We start from the raw sequence: 14,525 nt of genomic DNA on the forward strand, positions 1-14,525 counted from the left end.
AGGTTAACCACCGTTACAGCAAATAATCTCGTAAACAGTATGAAAGTTAGCAATGCTTAATTTATCTTCGCCAACTTATTAGAGAGGGTTAACTAGGTAAACGAGCATGCTTGTTGACGTAAGAAGTTAATCCTTTTTTTTAGATTTATTAGAGTACTCTCATTGAGCATAACGAAATCATATATAGATATGCAATAACACGCAAGAAGAAGAAGAATTGTATTGGGCAAAGAAGTTTTCACAAAAAGGAGGAAATTAATGCTGGGGACGTTTTGTAAGGAGGTTAAGAAAAGACTAGTGAACACTTTGGCGTGGAGCTTGGTTTTACGCGGCTCGGAAACTTGGTCGGTGGCGCTAGATGATAGGAACTGGAGGCTTTTGAGAAATGTGGCTCCGGAGAATGTTGGAAAAGATGAAGTGGACAACAAATAAAACAAAAGGGGACGTGCCATGTATGGTGGGGGAGAGAGAGTTACTGGTAGAAATCCAAAGAAAGCAGGAAATACGAACCCAGAGTACTTTGTTGGCAATAGAATTCTGAAAAATATGATAGAGGTATTGACCGTTGGGGTTTGTTTGTAAGCGTAGGAGGGTAGGGGGAGAAAAAAGATAGGAATTTTGGGAAGAATTGAAGGGAGGTAGAAGGTGTACGGAATTGAAGAAGGTTTTTTTTTGGTGTATGGCGAGTCAGGTTTTGTCTTTTTACGTGAGATTAAGAAATGTTGGAGTCGCCAGTATGAGTCCATACACCCAAAACACCAACAATAAACGGTAGATAACCAAATGTAATAATACAATCAAGCTTACAAATAAAATAATTTATTTTTGCATTACGTTTAGTTGACAGTTTAATGTTCGGAAGAATACTTTTATCATGAAAGTGCACTCAGTAAACATGACACACGGAAACTTCTCACTGCAACTAGCTGACTAAGCGTCGCGACGTATCTTGCTTACAGTCTAAACTCAAAGGAATTATAAGAGTATTATTAGAGGCACTAATATTTAATAATTAATGGCGGAGTAGACAGTAGAGGGTAAGTATTGGACGGTTTATAGCAATTGTAACATATCGTGTTGATTTACTCTAGGCAAAATTCGTGTTTCCCATAGATCAAAATTCTTCTAAGTTCCTCCCTACTAGGCTTCATTCCATTCTCAAGGGTTATCCTTCCCCTTCCTGGCTTTCATGACGTTCTCCCATCTATCGTGGTCTTCGGAATCTACGTATCTCTCAATATCTCTTCCATTGGCCTGCTCCACCTTCTGCACACTTCAGCAAATTTCTATTTTCTTCACCGAGCTTGTAACTTCGTAGTTAATCGGTCTCTCCGTTTAACTCTTTTTTTCCATTACATGCTTTTAATTCTGTGGAGATGATAACCGACAATATCAAGGAAAAATTAACAAGCAGAAGATATGGAAGTAAATGCCATGATGATAATGCCTGCTGATTTAACAATTCGCAAGTCATTGTTTGTTTTACGGCTTTCTGCGACTGAGAGCAATTAGTAGGCGTGGTCAAAAACGCATTGTGACGAGGATGTCGATTCTGAGTAGTTATGGAGAAGAAATAATGGAATCAAATCTCAATGTATCCGACTACATCATTTAATTTTCTACACCGTTATCATGGCTGGTTTCACGTTTTAAGTAGAGATGGATACATTATGAGCAAATAGCCATAGTAATAACAGTAGCTCTTCAATTAATCTCGTTTTATTCCCAGGAATCAATCCATAGCAATCAATATCATGAGAGCATTTCTCGTTATATGTTTCGAAATGTCTCTCATTCCTCCATTCCCAACGATTTATCATCTGTCGTTTGAATATTAATTTAGTGTTTACGATCCATAAATACATTTCTAGAGGTAAATAATTCACAAGCTTTTCTGAAATTGGGATACATATTTTTAAGAATGAAAGTTATAAAAAATACATAAGTATGCATAGCTTTAATGCTAGCCGAACACAATGTCTCAATCAGACCTGGTTTAATTTTCTGTTAATTTAATACACCGTTCAACTTGTGAGTCCAAGCCTCTGATTCCACCAAGGTAAAATTTTCTTCATGATGAGGAGCACCTACGGTTATTCGCATATTTAAAAATCTGAATTTTTGGAGCCAATCAAAATCGAAAAAATTAATTAATTTTGCGAAAATTTCCGATTTTATCATATTTTAGGTGTCAAATTTAAATTCGTCAACACTGGCAACTCCTTGCAAAATTGTAGCTCATTTATTATGCATGACTTAAGGTATTTTTCTGCAAATATAAGGGCCATACCCATGATGTAATAGCACTTGTAGTTTAAACATACGATACATGTGACCACGGAGAATATGAATATCTATCTCAAAGTTTAGCCATAATTTCCGTCAAAATTTTAATTTTGCGATTCGAAGACAGCCATAAATATTTTCGGAATACGAAAAAAATATGCAAACGTCATGCTTGTATGAATACGCAAACTCCTGAGGATAAAAATTTGAAATTTGTCACCCACCCTAGGGAATTCCCAAAGAGCTAAGTGGGTGAACATCCCTGCTTTCACATTCCTTCCTCAAGTCACCTTCAACGCATTCATAGAATTGTTATCAAGATAAAATCTCACGATTCCTATCTTATACAGGGGATGTGACTTATCTATCCTGATTATTTACGAGAGACTATTATCCTGTTTTTCCCCCACCATTCGTCAAACCCTAGATAATCTGCAAAATTCATCGAAGCATCTTTCAACGCAGATCTGTCTATTAGAAGTTAGAAAAAAATATGGTTTCCAAGCAAGTTATTTAATAACATATAAGAAGAAGAATTACATTAAGCAAAGAAGCTTCCAAAGAAAATAATGAATTAGTGACTTGGGCTTTCGGTAAGGAGGTTAAGAAAAGGATAGTGAAAACTTTACTTCCATATCTTTTCATAACGTTGCCTTCAATAAACATATGATTGGCCTGTGTTCTTATGGACGATAGTGAGAAAGTGAGAAAATATTATTTAAAATTTGAAGAAACATCACTGTGTTGTCAGAACTAATATTGAGGAGAAGTTTAAAAAATATAGATATATTCATCTTCGGGAAAGTATTAACAGACTATCTGAATAGACGTTAGCGTTTAAAATCTTTACATATTCGAACTTTTTGTCGTGGATGGGAAAATAGCATTTTTACTCGATAACTTTTGAAAATAGCTGAATGCGTTTCTCAGGTAGATTTGAAAGCCCTCTTCTAATTATTATCTCCCAAAGAGCCATTTTGTACATAAAATCTAAAACCACATTCATCAATCCAAAGGTTGATTTGACAAGTGAGGGCGGAGTGTGAAATCCATAAAACAGGAAAGGGGAGCCAGATCCTTTCCCTGTGCCGCCTATCTTTCCCAGGAAGATGTGGTACCCGAAAAATCATTAAAATTGGATAAAGTCGAAGGTGCCCAGAGGTATCCCCAGGAATCGAACCCGGACTATCCGATCAGTAGCTTAACGCTGGAGTAGGTAAGCACTGGACCACCGCGTCCCATTCATTCTTTAATGCGTGGTAATTAATTACGGCAAAAGGTACACGTTTAAGAAATAACCTCCGACGAATTTGATAAATTATGTGGCAACGTATTTTATACGTTTCTTCCCAGACACTTAAAAGATTCTCTAAAAAAGGTGGCTCAATTTCCAAAATACGCCGCTATTTATATGGAACACATTTTAGGTGATAGATGTGATGTTAGAAATGAATCAGTAATATTAGAAACATACTACTGTAATGTTTGTCATTGGAAAGTCATTTTTGATTTTACATACACAATATCCCCAAAGCCTCTTGTAATGAATCCAGAGCCATCTATAGGGATATTTTTGAGATCAGAGGAATTAACGAGATAATCGAGTCGCTATGATTTAAAGGAACCTTCGGTATTTGCCTGCAGTTAGTAAGAACTTTACGATGGCATTTGGATGGAAATTACCCCAATTGGGACCTGCCCTCGCCTAGGACATCACTGAACCCTCCTCCCTTGGTGGTGCGAGGTCGTCTCCAGCTGCTACATTTAGTTTTCCACCAACTTCTCTCCGACGGCTAAGTTCACATTGCGTGCTGTAAGCGAGGTAAATGCGGCGGTAACACGTCGGCATTAGCAGAAGCGGGGTCGAGCTCCGAGGAAAAGAGGAAGAGTGGGAGATAGAGGGAGATGAGGAGGGGGGTTGAGTTGAGAAAGAAAGAGGGAGAGGGATGGGGGTAGTAATTGGAGGTGAACGGTGGGGGGAAGGGGGTGGAGGAGAGTCGAGTTGGGGGAGGAAGAGGTGGAGGAGTGTTGACTTGCATCCGGTGTCTCCTGGATTGATCAGCACTCTCTCGGGTGTCGCGCCTTGCACCCTTCGGACCTGGTGTCTCCATCCCCACCACACCCTCCAACACCCTCCCCTCCCTCCCACTATGCCAACACCACAGTCCGCCTCCTCCCACACATTCGCCACCAAGTAAGGAGCATGCCTGTGGCGCTAGATTCAAGATAAATCTGTCGTGAACACTGCCATAGGACGAAAGTGTTCTTACGAGTTAATTGAAGATTGCCACAGTAAATAGATATGCAAAATACGAGATTTTGCAGGGCGTCCAGATTTTCCAGATTTTTTCGATAATTGCTTGAGTTTTTTTCCATGTTTCTCGAATAGCGTTTTGTATTGTTTTTCTACGGGCTTATTGCTGGTTTCGCTGCTGTAAATAATGCACCCGGAGAAGAATTCCAACCGTGGAGAAGGAAGTTCGTACAATTTGAGTCACATTTTGAATTTATTATGATATCACTGAATTATATACCAAAAAAACCTCAAAAAACGCTGCGAAGTAAGATAAATTAATTGATAAGCAGGGAGGAGGCCAAGTAGAAATGCTCATCTTAATAACATTACCAATTCGTTAGAATTTGCGTTTCTTTAGCGATGAATGCATGTGCTCAACAAGCGCGAATGCATTTTTTTGTCTTCCATGAACTCTTTTTTAATTAGTTGAGGTCTTCGGAATTGTTAAAAAAAAGAGAAATTATTCATCATGGTTAAAAATAGCCAAAGTGTTTATAATGCTCCAGTAAAAGACTCATTATTTTCTCAACAGCACTTATTGTGCATATGGGTTCCAAGATATAGTACAATGTAGATATAGAGATGGTAAAGTAAGCACAACTTAATCCTAGACAGCAGATCTGTAATGAAAAACGGAAATACTCGTATGGAGGCATGTGCAATGCTTAAAATGTTTGCAATGGTGTAAATAATGTAATTTGATTACCTCAAATACGCTATGAAAATAGTCAATTCCAAACTCCGGAAATTTTTTTTTCTTTATTACTCGAATTAATATGTCTTTTCATTTCCATATCTCCCAACAATGCTCGACAAAACGCCACAATTATAAATATAGTTAAAGCTGACTAGTTATGTAAATATAAAATGAACGTACCTACGGTCTTGAAGCAATGAAAACTGGATAACCGAGACCGTAAATTTGATTGGGACAAAGTTGAAAGGAGATGGGGAAAAAACAAAGTTACAAGTAAGGGGTGGGACAAGGAACACACACTAGGTCCCTTGGGTGTTAATTTATGATACTGACTTATTAAAAAAAACCGAACTAATAGTAATATATTATGACCAGTAAACGAACAGAAAGTAAAAATGTTGATTTAAATAAGAAAACATAATAAAATAGGCACACGACAAAAATGAAAAATTGAATAGCCATCACGATTTTTCTCCATCGCCTGTATGATTGTTTTTACCGAGACATTATGCAGGCCATTGTTACAAATGAAAACTTACGCCTAAAATTTATGAATAGTAGAATTTTACAGATCTTCTAATCAATTTTCTGACTTTTCAAGGGTGTTTCAAAAAATGCGAAATTCCCTGCGTGTGCATAGTCACCCCAAGTAGCACACCCTTAAAGAGGAAAAGAGTCAAACGATTAATAATATGATAGACGGGAGGTCAACGGGTGCAATTCTTCTTCCAGACGATGATAGCTTACAAATGCGATTAGATGGACGAAGTGTAGACACCTAAGATGTTCACACTCTCGGAGCGTCAATAGCAACAATCAAGATGACCTCTCGTCCGTTGTGGTATATCATTATATCAGCCCTTGATAGCACGATTCCCTTAAAATTCAAATGGACAATTGATTTCTAAGCTAACCTATTGAGGGTTGTGGGTTGCTTTTTGGTAGTAAAGGGATTCCCGGCAATGTGTTTTGGTGCAAAATCGGTCAAGGACCTGACAGGAAAAACCGATGTTATATGTATAATTACCATTGGTCGAGGTAACTCATTACATATTCTGCCTTTCATGTAATAAGTGGTGACGATCGTTAAATTATGAGATAAGGAGAGTAAAATTTTATGGAGTCTGAAGTTAAATTCTACTATGTTTACTCCTAATTCGATACGGTAACCTTAAGCAATCGCTAGGGTTTGGGGCAGGGGGTGATTCAAAAAAAGGCATCCAACATAAAAATTCAAATTTTTTTAAATCGTTAGTCATCAATAAATATGTAAAATATTGAAAATAATTCTTTCCTCTACCCCTAAATAACTAACTGATCTCTTGTCGTTCTTGGGGAAAATGACATCTTTAATCTGTCGGTATCACACTTCTCTTTTTCCACCTTCTCTCTACACTCCTCATCTCTCTAATATCATTTGCCTTATTTCTCCTACCGTAGTACGATGGGGTTGGTAATAGATTTTCAACGCCATCACTAAAGAGACATACATCCAATTTATGCACAATTTCTATTTACCAAACCTTCCAATTAACGCAGGAGATTTACTCCATAATTTAACATTCGCTACGTGATTCCCAACCTAGTCCTTTTAATAATCTATAAACCCTACTATGTTTATCGTAACAACACTTCAAATCTGGCTACTCTGTGCTGCATGCGATCTATTGAGTTAATCAATCCGACTTCATTAGGATCCCATGCACTAGCAGCACACTCTAAATGATGTCTAAACAGCGAAAATAACATCGCTCTATCTACTTCTGGTCACATTTCACCAAGACTCTTCTAATAAATCCAATATAAATAATAAATCTTGAATATGTTTCGCATTGAAAAGGTGACTTAAGGTAATGACTAAGTATTAAATCGAGTGTGTGCCTTCTATTTCAATATTTTTGATTCAATAAGCGTTCGAGAGAGAGCTTATCCTTTTTCTTCTCCACTCTCACTCCTCTACTCCTATTTCTACATTTGATACGAGTTCAATAAAGTCTCCTTAACCAGCAGGAGATATGCTGTATGGATGGCCTCTTTCGATTTCATTTCGTGCTTATAACGCAATGCACTTATTCACTTATTCGCTGTATTGATGGAGGAGTAAGGGTTTTGACATGACACATCTGGGGTGAGAGGCAATCTATCCCGAACCCCTGGCAAAGAAAATATGAATTGGAATGTAATGCATGGTCAATTTCTACAGCTTAATCATATTCCCGTACTAGTAAGTTATCTGGAATGCATAAAGAATCATTTAAATAATAGATGTTGATTTGAATGTAAAGGCTTGAATAGATATTTCATTCATTTTAACTAAGGAGACTAATCCGCAATCTGTATATGTTTCAGACTGCTCAGGTGCGAGTGGGGGATGGAGAGTCCGGATGCGCAAAGCTGGGAAGAGGAGTAGGGCACGGTTGCCCATTATGACCTGCGCTGTTCAAGGTAAATATGAAAGGAATGAGTAGAGGCTTGGGAATAATAGGAGATAGGAATGAAAGTCGGTGAGGAATTTATAAAACCAGTTAGGTTTGCTGATGATCAAGCTTTAGTTTTTCAGTCAGTCAAGACTTGCGAGCATTGCTGAGTGAATTGGAATTGGGCAATAGATATGGGATGAGAATCAATTTTATAACACAAAGGTTATGCGATTTTTCAGCAAGATAAAGGCTAAGCTTACCATTAAAATAGGAGGAAAAGAAGTAGAGCTGTTGGAACAGTTTACGTATCTCGGAAGTATTTTTGACCTACACGGTCAAAGTAGTAGGGACGTAAGGAGAAGAATTGCGCTTGGCAAAGAGGCTTTCATGAGGAGGGAGTTGATGACAGGGACGTTGAGTTATGATTTTAAGAAAAGGCTCATCAAAACTTTGATATGGAGCGTAGTTATGTATGGCGCTGAAACATAATCAATGAGGCAGGATAACAGGCGTAGATTGGAGGCTTCTGAAATAAGTATGAGAAGAAGGATGGATAATACGAAGTGGAGAGGAAGGAAAACAAACGAAGAAGTCCTAGGCAGTGTGAAGGAGGTGAAGAGATTGCTAGAAAAAGATGGATGCAAAGCATTTTGATTGGTGGTTGAAGACTGTGATAGAGGGGAGGGTGTTGAGCAAACGCGGAAGGGGAAGGAATTGGATACGGATATTGAATGAAGGGAAGAAGGAAGTATATGAAGTTGAAGAGTGGCTTATTGTAGAGTAGGATATTTTATTGTGTTTTGTTTGGAGGAACAAGAGAATTGTTTGGTAGTTTGTGTCCAACCAAATCCTATCTTATATACCTACAATTACCTCTACATCTACAACTACATAATACCTCGCAAGCCGCCACAAGGGCGTGTGGCGGGGGGTGTTAGGTCACCACCCGTAAAGGATAAATATACCACATGCAAAGACAACAACATGAAAAACAGCACCCACAGCAGCGCACACACTCATGCAAAAAACCCTTCATCCAATACTCATGCAAACACATATACCTTAAACCAACAAACAACTGCACCCCAGGATGCAGCGCGAGTCATCGCGAGGCAGCGCGAGTCAGTCACTAAAGTAATCCAACAATACGCAAGCCAGGACACAACAGGCTAGAATGCAAAACTCCTCCACCACATGAACATGCAACACAAAACACTCTCCCCCCGAAGAGACAGTGAAAGGCAGGGATTACGACCTAGTGTTGCAGGTAATGGGAAGAACCCCCCGCGGGGGGATCTGCCCATTACTATGTAGTAATACAATGGATTACCTATAATAACTATGTAACCTATCCGTTAGTCCTCAAATTAAAGTAATACAAAAATGCCAAGTGATACAAATACAGTATTTATAATCAGAATGGCATTTGAATACCTAGGTTGAATGATGGGCGCAATATCGATCCGCCTCCTCCGTTCTCTTTTTCGTCGGTAATTAGTGTGCATAAAGGTTTGAGCACGAATCCCTTTAATAGGTAGAATTATATTTACCATGTGAAAATAAATAACTCCTCCTTCAAGGCAAATTCAATTGCTATGTAATAGAGGAATTCAATTGGCAAAACTATGTATGTCGTGCTAATTTCATGCAGTTATTCCATATCATTTGATACCGGTGATTTTCCTTTAAGTCCTGATGCCCACCAGAAACAGAATTTTCTGCTTTTAGATAAAATTGCTCAGGTTTATTTTAGATTGTTGTGTTCAGAGAGAGACAACCAGGATCCGAAACTTCCCGAATGGTAGCCTTAAGTTCTACACACCAGTTGACTACAGCACCGAAAAGCGATATTCAATTTTAAATTAAATATAGCGTCTAGCAAAAATTAATTTAAATCTCCAAGAATTTTCTCATGTTGCTGCATAATTTACTATTCTTCCACAAGTTCACAATTTCTGTATTTCCGCAGACAAAATTTTAAAAAATCCGTGAGCAAAGCTGGTACAGCTACGAGACCAAAACAAAGGCCTGTAAATGTTCATATGGGGGATAAAATTTTACTGTAGAGAATTCAGATATCTTTGGCTGCAATGCCAAAATATACTGGCTATAAATTTCATTAAATAAAAATTAAAAACTTTTATTTAAAATATTTCCGTCCTAATATCTATTGAATCGCTATTTTATGAAGATAAATTTTGTGAAACTAATGCCAGCAGTAATGTGGTATAAAAAATTAAATCCTACCAACCAAAATATAAAATGAATTTAACTAATATCGAATTTCGGTTCTAAGTGCACTATAAATGAATGGCCACCTTCTTGGATGCTACGTTTCTTTGAATTTTGGGTGCGTAGTATGTTTTTTTGCGCAGCGCAGAGGGCGTTTGTGCAAGATGTCTGTTGAGAGCAGGGTTCTCCGAATACCAAACTGAAGCGGCCATTCACATTCGCATTCTGACACATTTGGCTCCGAAAGCAGTATTTCATAGAAGATTCCTCGATGCTGATGACGTCACTTTTGCCATTTTGTTTTGTTGTCCTTTTCGCGCATCACAAATTCATTGCACGCGGCGTTTCTTACGTAATTCACGAAATTATTTGTTTAGGAGCTAAGCAAAAGCGAAACAGTGATGATTATGAAAAATGCTGTCACTTATGCCGTATGTAAGCAATTTTGACTGTGGCTGTGTCCTGCTTTAGTTCATTTCTTTACCTGAATACTCAACTGGGAACATTTTGGCTAGCATTTGAGTCTGTATGCGATTAAATCAACTCAAGAAACCTGATATTAATATATGATTAGATAGGGAATTATATTATAATTTGTTCTCTGTTTGTAATTCTAATAGACTCCAATTATAATTTCTTACTCTTATGGCGTATTTTGCTGGGCCTAGTATTAAAAATATTTTATGAATCTACTAGGATAAATGTGGAGGGTAATATGTGTGATTAAATGACGGCATAAATGACGATAGATCTGAATTCACACATTGTGCTTATTCTCCAAGCAGGTAAGCTAGTTCACATATTTCTAATCCCAAAAATTAAATTAATTGGCAAGAATTTAATTATAGCACATGCTATATACATGCTTAATTACCACATACGCATCAGCCTTTAAAAATGGTTTATGGTTTTAGGAAAATTAATTGTTAGCACGATATTTGCAGGTTATATGTAATATTTACGATAATGCGAGCGAATTGGAAAAGCTTTTCCAGAACTTAACTTAACTTAACTTACTACGAACTTAACTTAACTTAAGTTCGTAGTAAACCCCTGTTCGTCGTAAACCTGTAGTTCGTATTAAACCTCTTTATAAATCTGATTTTTTAACTAAATTTTATCATCGAAGCTTAATTATCATCTTGTCACGTTAAGTGCAGGAATCAAGTGAACTGACGAACCCACCCCCTTTTCTTATTAAAGATTTTCCCCTTCCCCATCCTCATCCTTCCTAAACCCACATCCCCATCCCACCATTAAGTTTTATCGATAAATTTATCATATTTCCTACATGCTAAAGATCAACCGAAAAACGAATATAGTTCACCATTAAAGACGTATCATGTGTACAAAAGCGGAACGTTTATGCCCTCTCCGTGAATGTCGCATGTGAAGCTTGAATTCGTCAGAACTACATAACTCGCGCAACCAGCTGAATCATATTCTGAAACATATACATATTCTAGATGCATAGAATTAAAATTTGTTTACTATCGCAGATATTACGTTCACAATATTTTCTGCTCATTTTTTTAAGCGTTGAATGATGAAAAATGGCAAAAGTAAATATTAATATGACGAGAGAAAAATATAAAGAACATAACTAAAGCTTTCATAGCTATGTGTAAAAACAAAAATGAGGTCTGCAATATGAAAGGGAAATGGGAAATGTATATATAAAAGGGAAACGTCCAAATAAGAACTTCCAAAAAGCCAGCGCACCTTATAGTCATTATGACTTCAAAGGCTTAGTCTTCATTGATCATTCGTCTGCTTCATTAATCCTCTTGGTCTATAAATAAGCAACTCAATAGTAATACCTTTCCGCCAAATTCCCTTCGGCACGTTTATTTGCGGAAGACTTTTCAGTCGTGGCTTCCGCTAAAGATGAATCTTTTTGCGAAACAATTGAGGAGCGAAATCGGCGCTCATTCATTGTGCGCGATTCTAGTACGAAACCATTTTTCCCTCTAGCGACCGGCATCGGAAGAAGTGAAGGTGGGGTAGGGGGTGCGGAATGGTTTTTTTCTCCGGAGGAAGGGGAGGTTTAAGTGGCAAGAGAGAGAGAGAGGGAGGAGGGGGGTGGACGAACGAACGGGCGTGAGGGACTGTATCAACAGATGACGAGTCATCAACTTCTCATCACGCGCCCAACTCGACACCTCCGCAAATGTCTTGTCAAGGTCACCGCGAAGGCGGGACCTTCTCATTCTTGCCGCCAACCCTTGCACCCTCGGCCAACCCCCTTCCCCCCCTACATCACAATAAGCTCTCCCCCGCTCTTTCCGTGCCTCCCTGACTTTCCCCGTTGGCTCACTCCCGCTTCATCTCCCCCATCTGTATGTAAGTCACTCGCTTTCCTCAGGACGGCTCGGAGAGAGGGGAAGAGAAAGGGGTTTCGGGGGGGGGGGTATGTGGATACCTCTGCCTCGCCTGTCCGCCCCCTGTCTCCCCAAGTACACCATCCACCCGTGAATCCTCCGCCCTCAACCTCACCGTACACTCCTCCCTTCCCCATCACCACGGGGAGGGGGGGGGACGCTCGGAGCGGGGGAGGGGGAGAGAGAGAGAGCTGCGATGGCAAAACGGAACGACTGGAAGACGACTCCGTTCTTTCCCTTCCCTTCCTTCCACCCACCCCCCAACAATGAGAAGGCTGTCACCCTCCCTCACACCCCGGCCCGCTTCCGCGAATGCCAATGGATGAGGCGATGTACGACGGGGCGCGTGTGGCCCGACCGGCGGGAATGGGTTGAGTCTCGGAGGAAGGAGGATGGGGCAGGGGTGGCGAAAGCCTCGCGAAAGGGAAGGAGGGGGGGTGTGGTTTCGCGAGTGAGACGAGAAGGACGGAGACGACAAGGGCGCCCATGTCTTACGTTTGCGGAACCTATGTGATGCACCCAGCTCGATTTTGGTCGTCGGCTTTCCGTTTCCATATAACCGGTGATGTGCAATTACAGAAGCAACATTCGAACCATTCTGTCTGATGTACAGGAATGTCCAGGAAAGTGATAATATCATTTTTACAACTCAATGGGGCTATTTGTTAATAAATCAGAATATTTAAAAAAATATTTCAATAAATTTTAATTTACGTTTTAATAACGCACTGGCTTCCCACCCAGAGGGCCCGGGTTCAAATCCCGGCGGTGTTGAATATTTTTCATTTTTTGTCGGTCGCCTCCCCTAAATACTACTACTACGAGATTATAGAACATAGGCACCATAGAACTATAGTCACACTTTAGCTGCCACGCTACATTATCTACAAATACGAGGTGTGTTCGAAAACTATCCGACCTGCGTTCATATCTCCGCATTGGTGCTATTCTTCGTTATCCGGACCGTGGCATCCTTCGAAGTAACTCCAATTTGATTGAACCACATACCCCCGGCGGTGCTTCCACATGTTAAAGCAGTCCTCGAACGCAGATTTTGGAATGGCCTTCAGCTCGCGCGTCGCATTACTCTGAATCGTCTCGATGTCATCGAACCGCTTCCCTTTGAGCGCTATTTTCAATTTTGAGAACATCCAAAAGTCACAGGGAGCTACAAGTTATCGAGACTGTTCGGAGGCTGTACAATCTTGTGTTTCGCCAAAAATTGCTGCACAAGGTTCGATGAATATGCTGGCGCGTTATCGTGGTGAAGAATCCATTCACCGCTTGACCAGATACGCGGTCGTGTTCTTCTCCCTGCATCACGCAATCTTTTCAGGACTTCAACGTAATATTCTTTGTTGATCGTCTGACCTCTTGGATCAAATAGTGCACAACACCCTCACAATAAACAAACTAACTAAAAAATAATTCCAGGCCGGATACTTTTCGGACACACCTCGTATATATAATCGAATTGCAACCCAAAATTTTGACTCAATATTAAGTTTTCAATACTTCCACTATTGCATTTGATGGTTTGAGGCTTTACTTTGGCAAAATTTATGATCACCGATTAAATGAACTTGGTGTTTTTTCACAAAAAAAACTTAATAATACTACCGGTTTCGAACCATACCCGACATTATCAGGTTTATCATGTCGATGCAACACCTATGCGTCGAAATCGGTAGTATTATAAAGTTTTGTGTGAAAAAAATACCAAGTTCATTTACTTAGTGATTGCTACTACTACGCGACAATATTGTCTGGGCATTGACGTCGATGTATCGCAATGCGTCGCATAGCGAGTTATGCACTTCCCCTCCGGACTGGAATAGTTTAAACAATACCAATGGAGGAAAAGAGTGAGAGAGACGTAGGGAAGGGAGAAGGGTGGTGAATCAAAGTTTTCAGGGTGGAGAGGGGGAGGGGGGAGACGGAACGGTGAACGAAGCTCTGAGGAATTTCGAGCCTCCGTTAAGGGACGAAGACCTGGAGAGAGAGGGCAATGTTTTTTTTAACCGTCCACGCCAATTCCACCTCTCGAGGAGGAATAATATATCCACGTGTACATTTCCTACACCACCCTCTCCACCTCTTCCGATAACCGCATACTGGACGCCTGCGGGTCGACGTGTTTTGAAATGCGCATTCTGTTTGCTCAACTAACATCACGCCACTGCGCAGTGGGTCAAAAACAGGAAAGGCAGAAA

This window comes from Hetaerina americana, unplaced genomic scaffold, assembly GCF_022747635.1.
Source record: "Hetaerina americana unplaced genomic scaffold, ioHetAmer1.1.p SCAF_65, whole genome shotgun sequence".
NCBI classification, from domain to species: domain Eukaryota; kingdom Metazoa; phylum Arthropoda; class Insecta; order Odonata; family Calopterygidae; genus Hetaerina; species Hetaerina americana.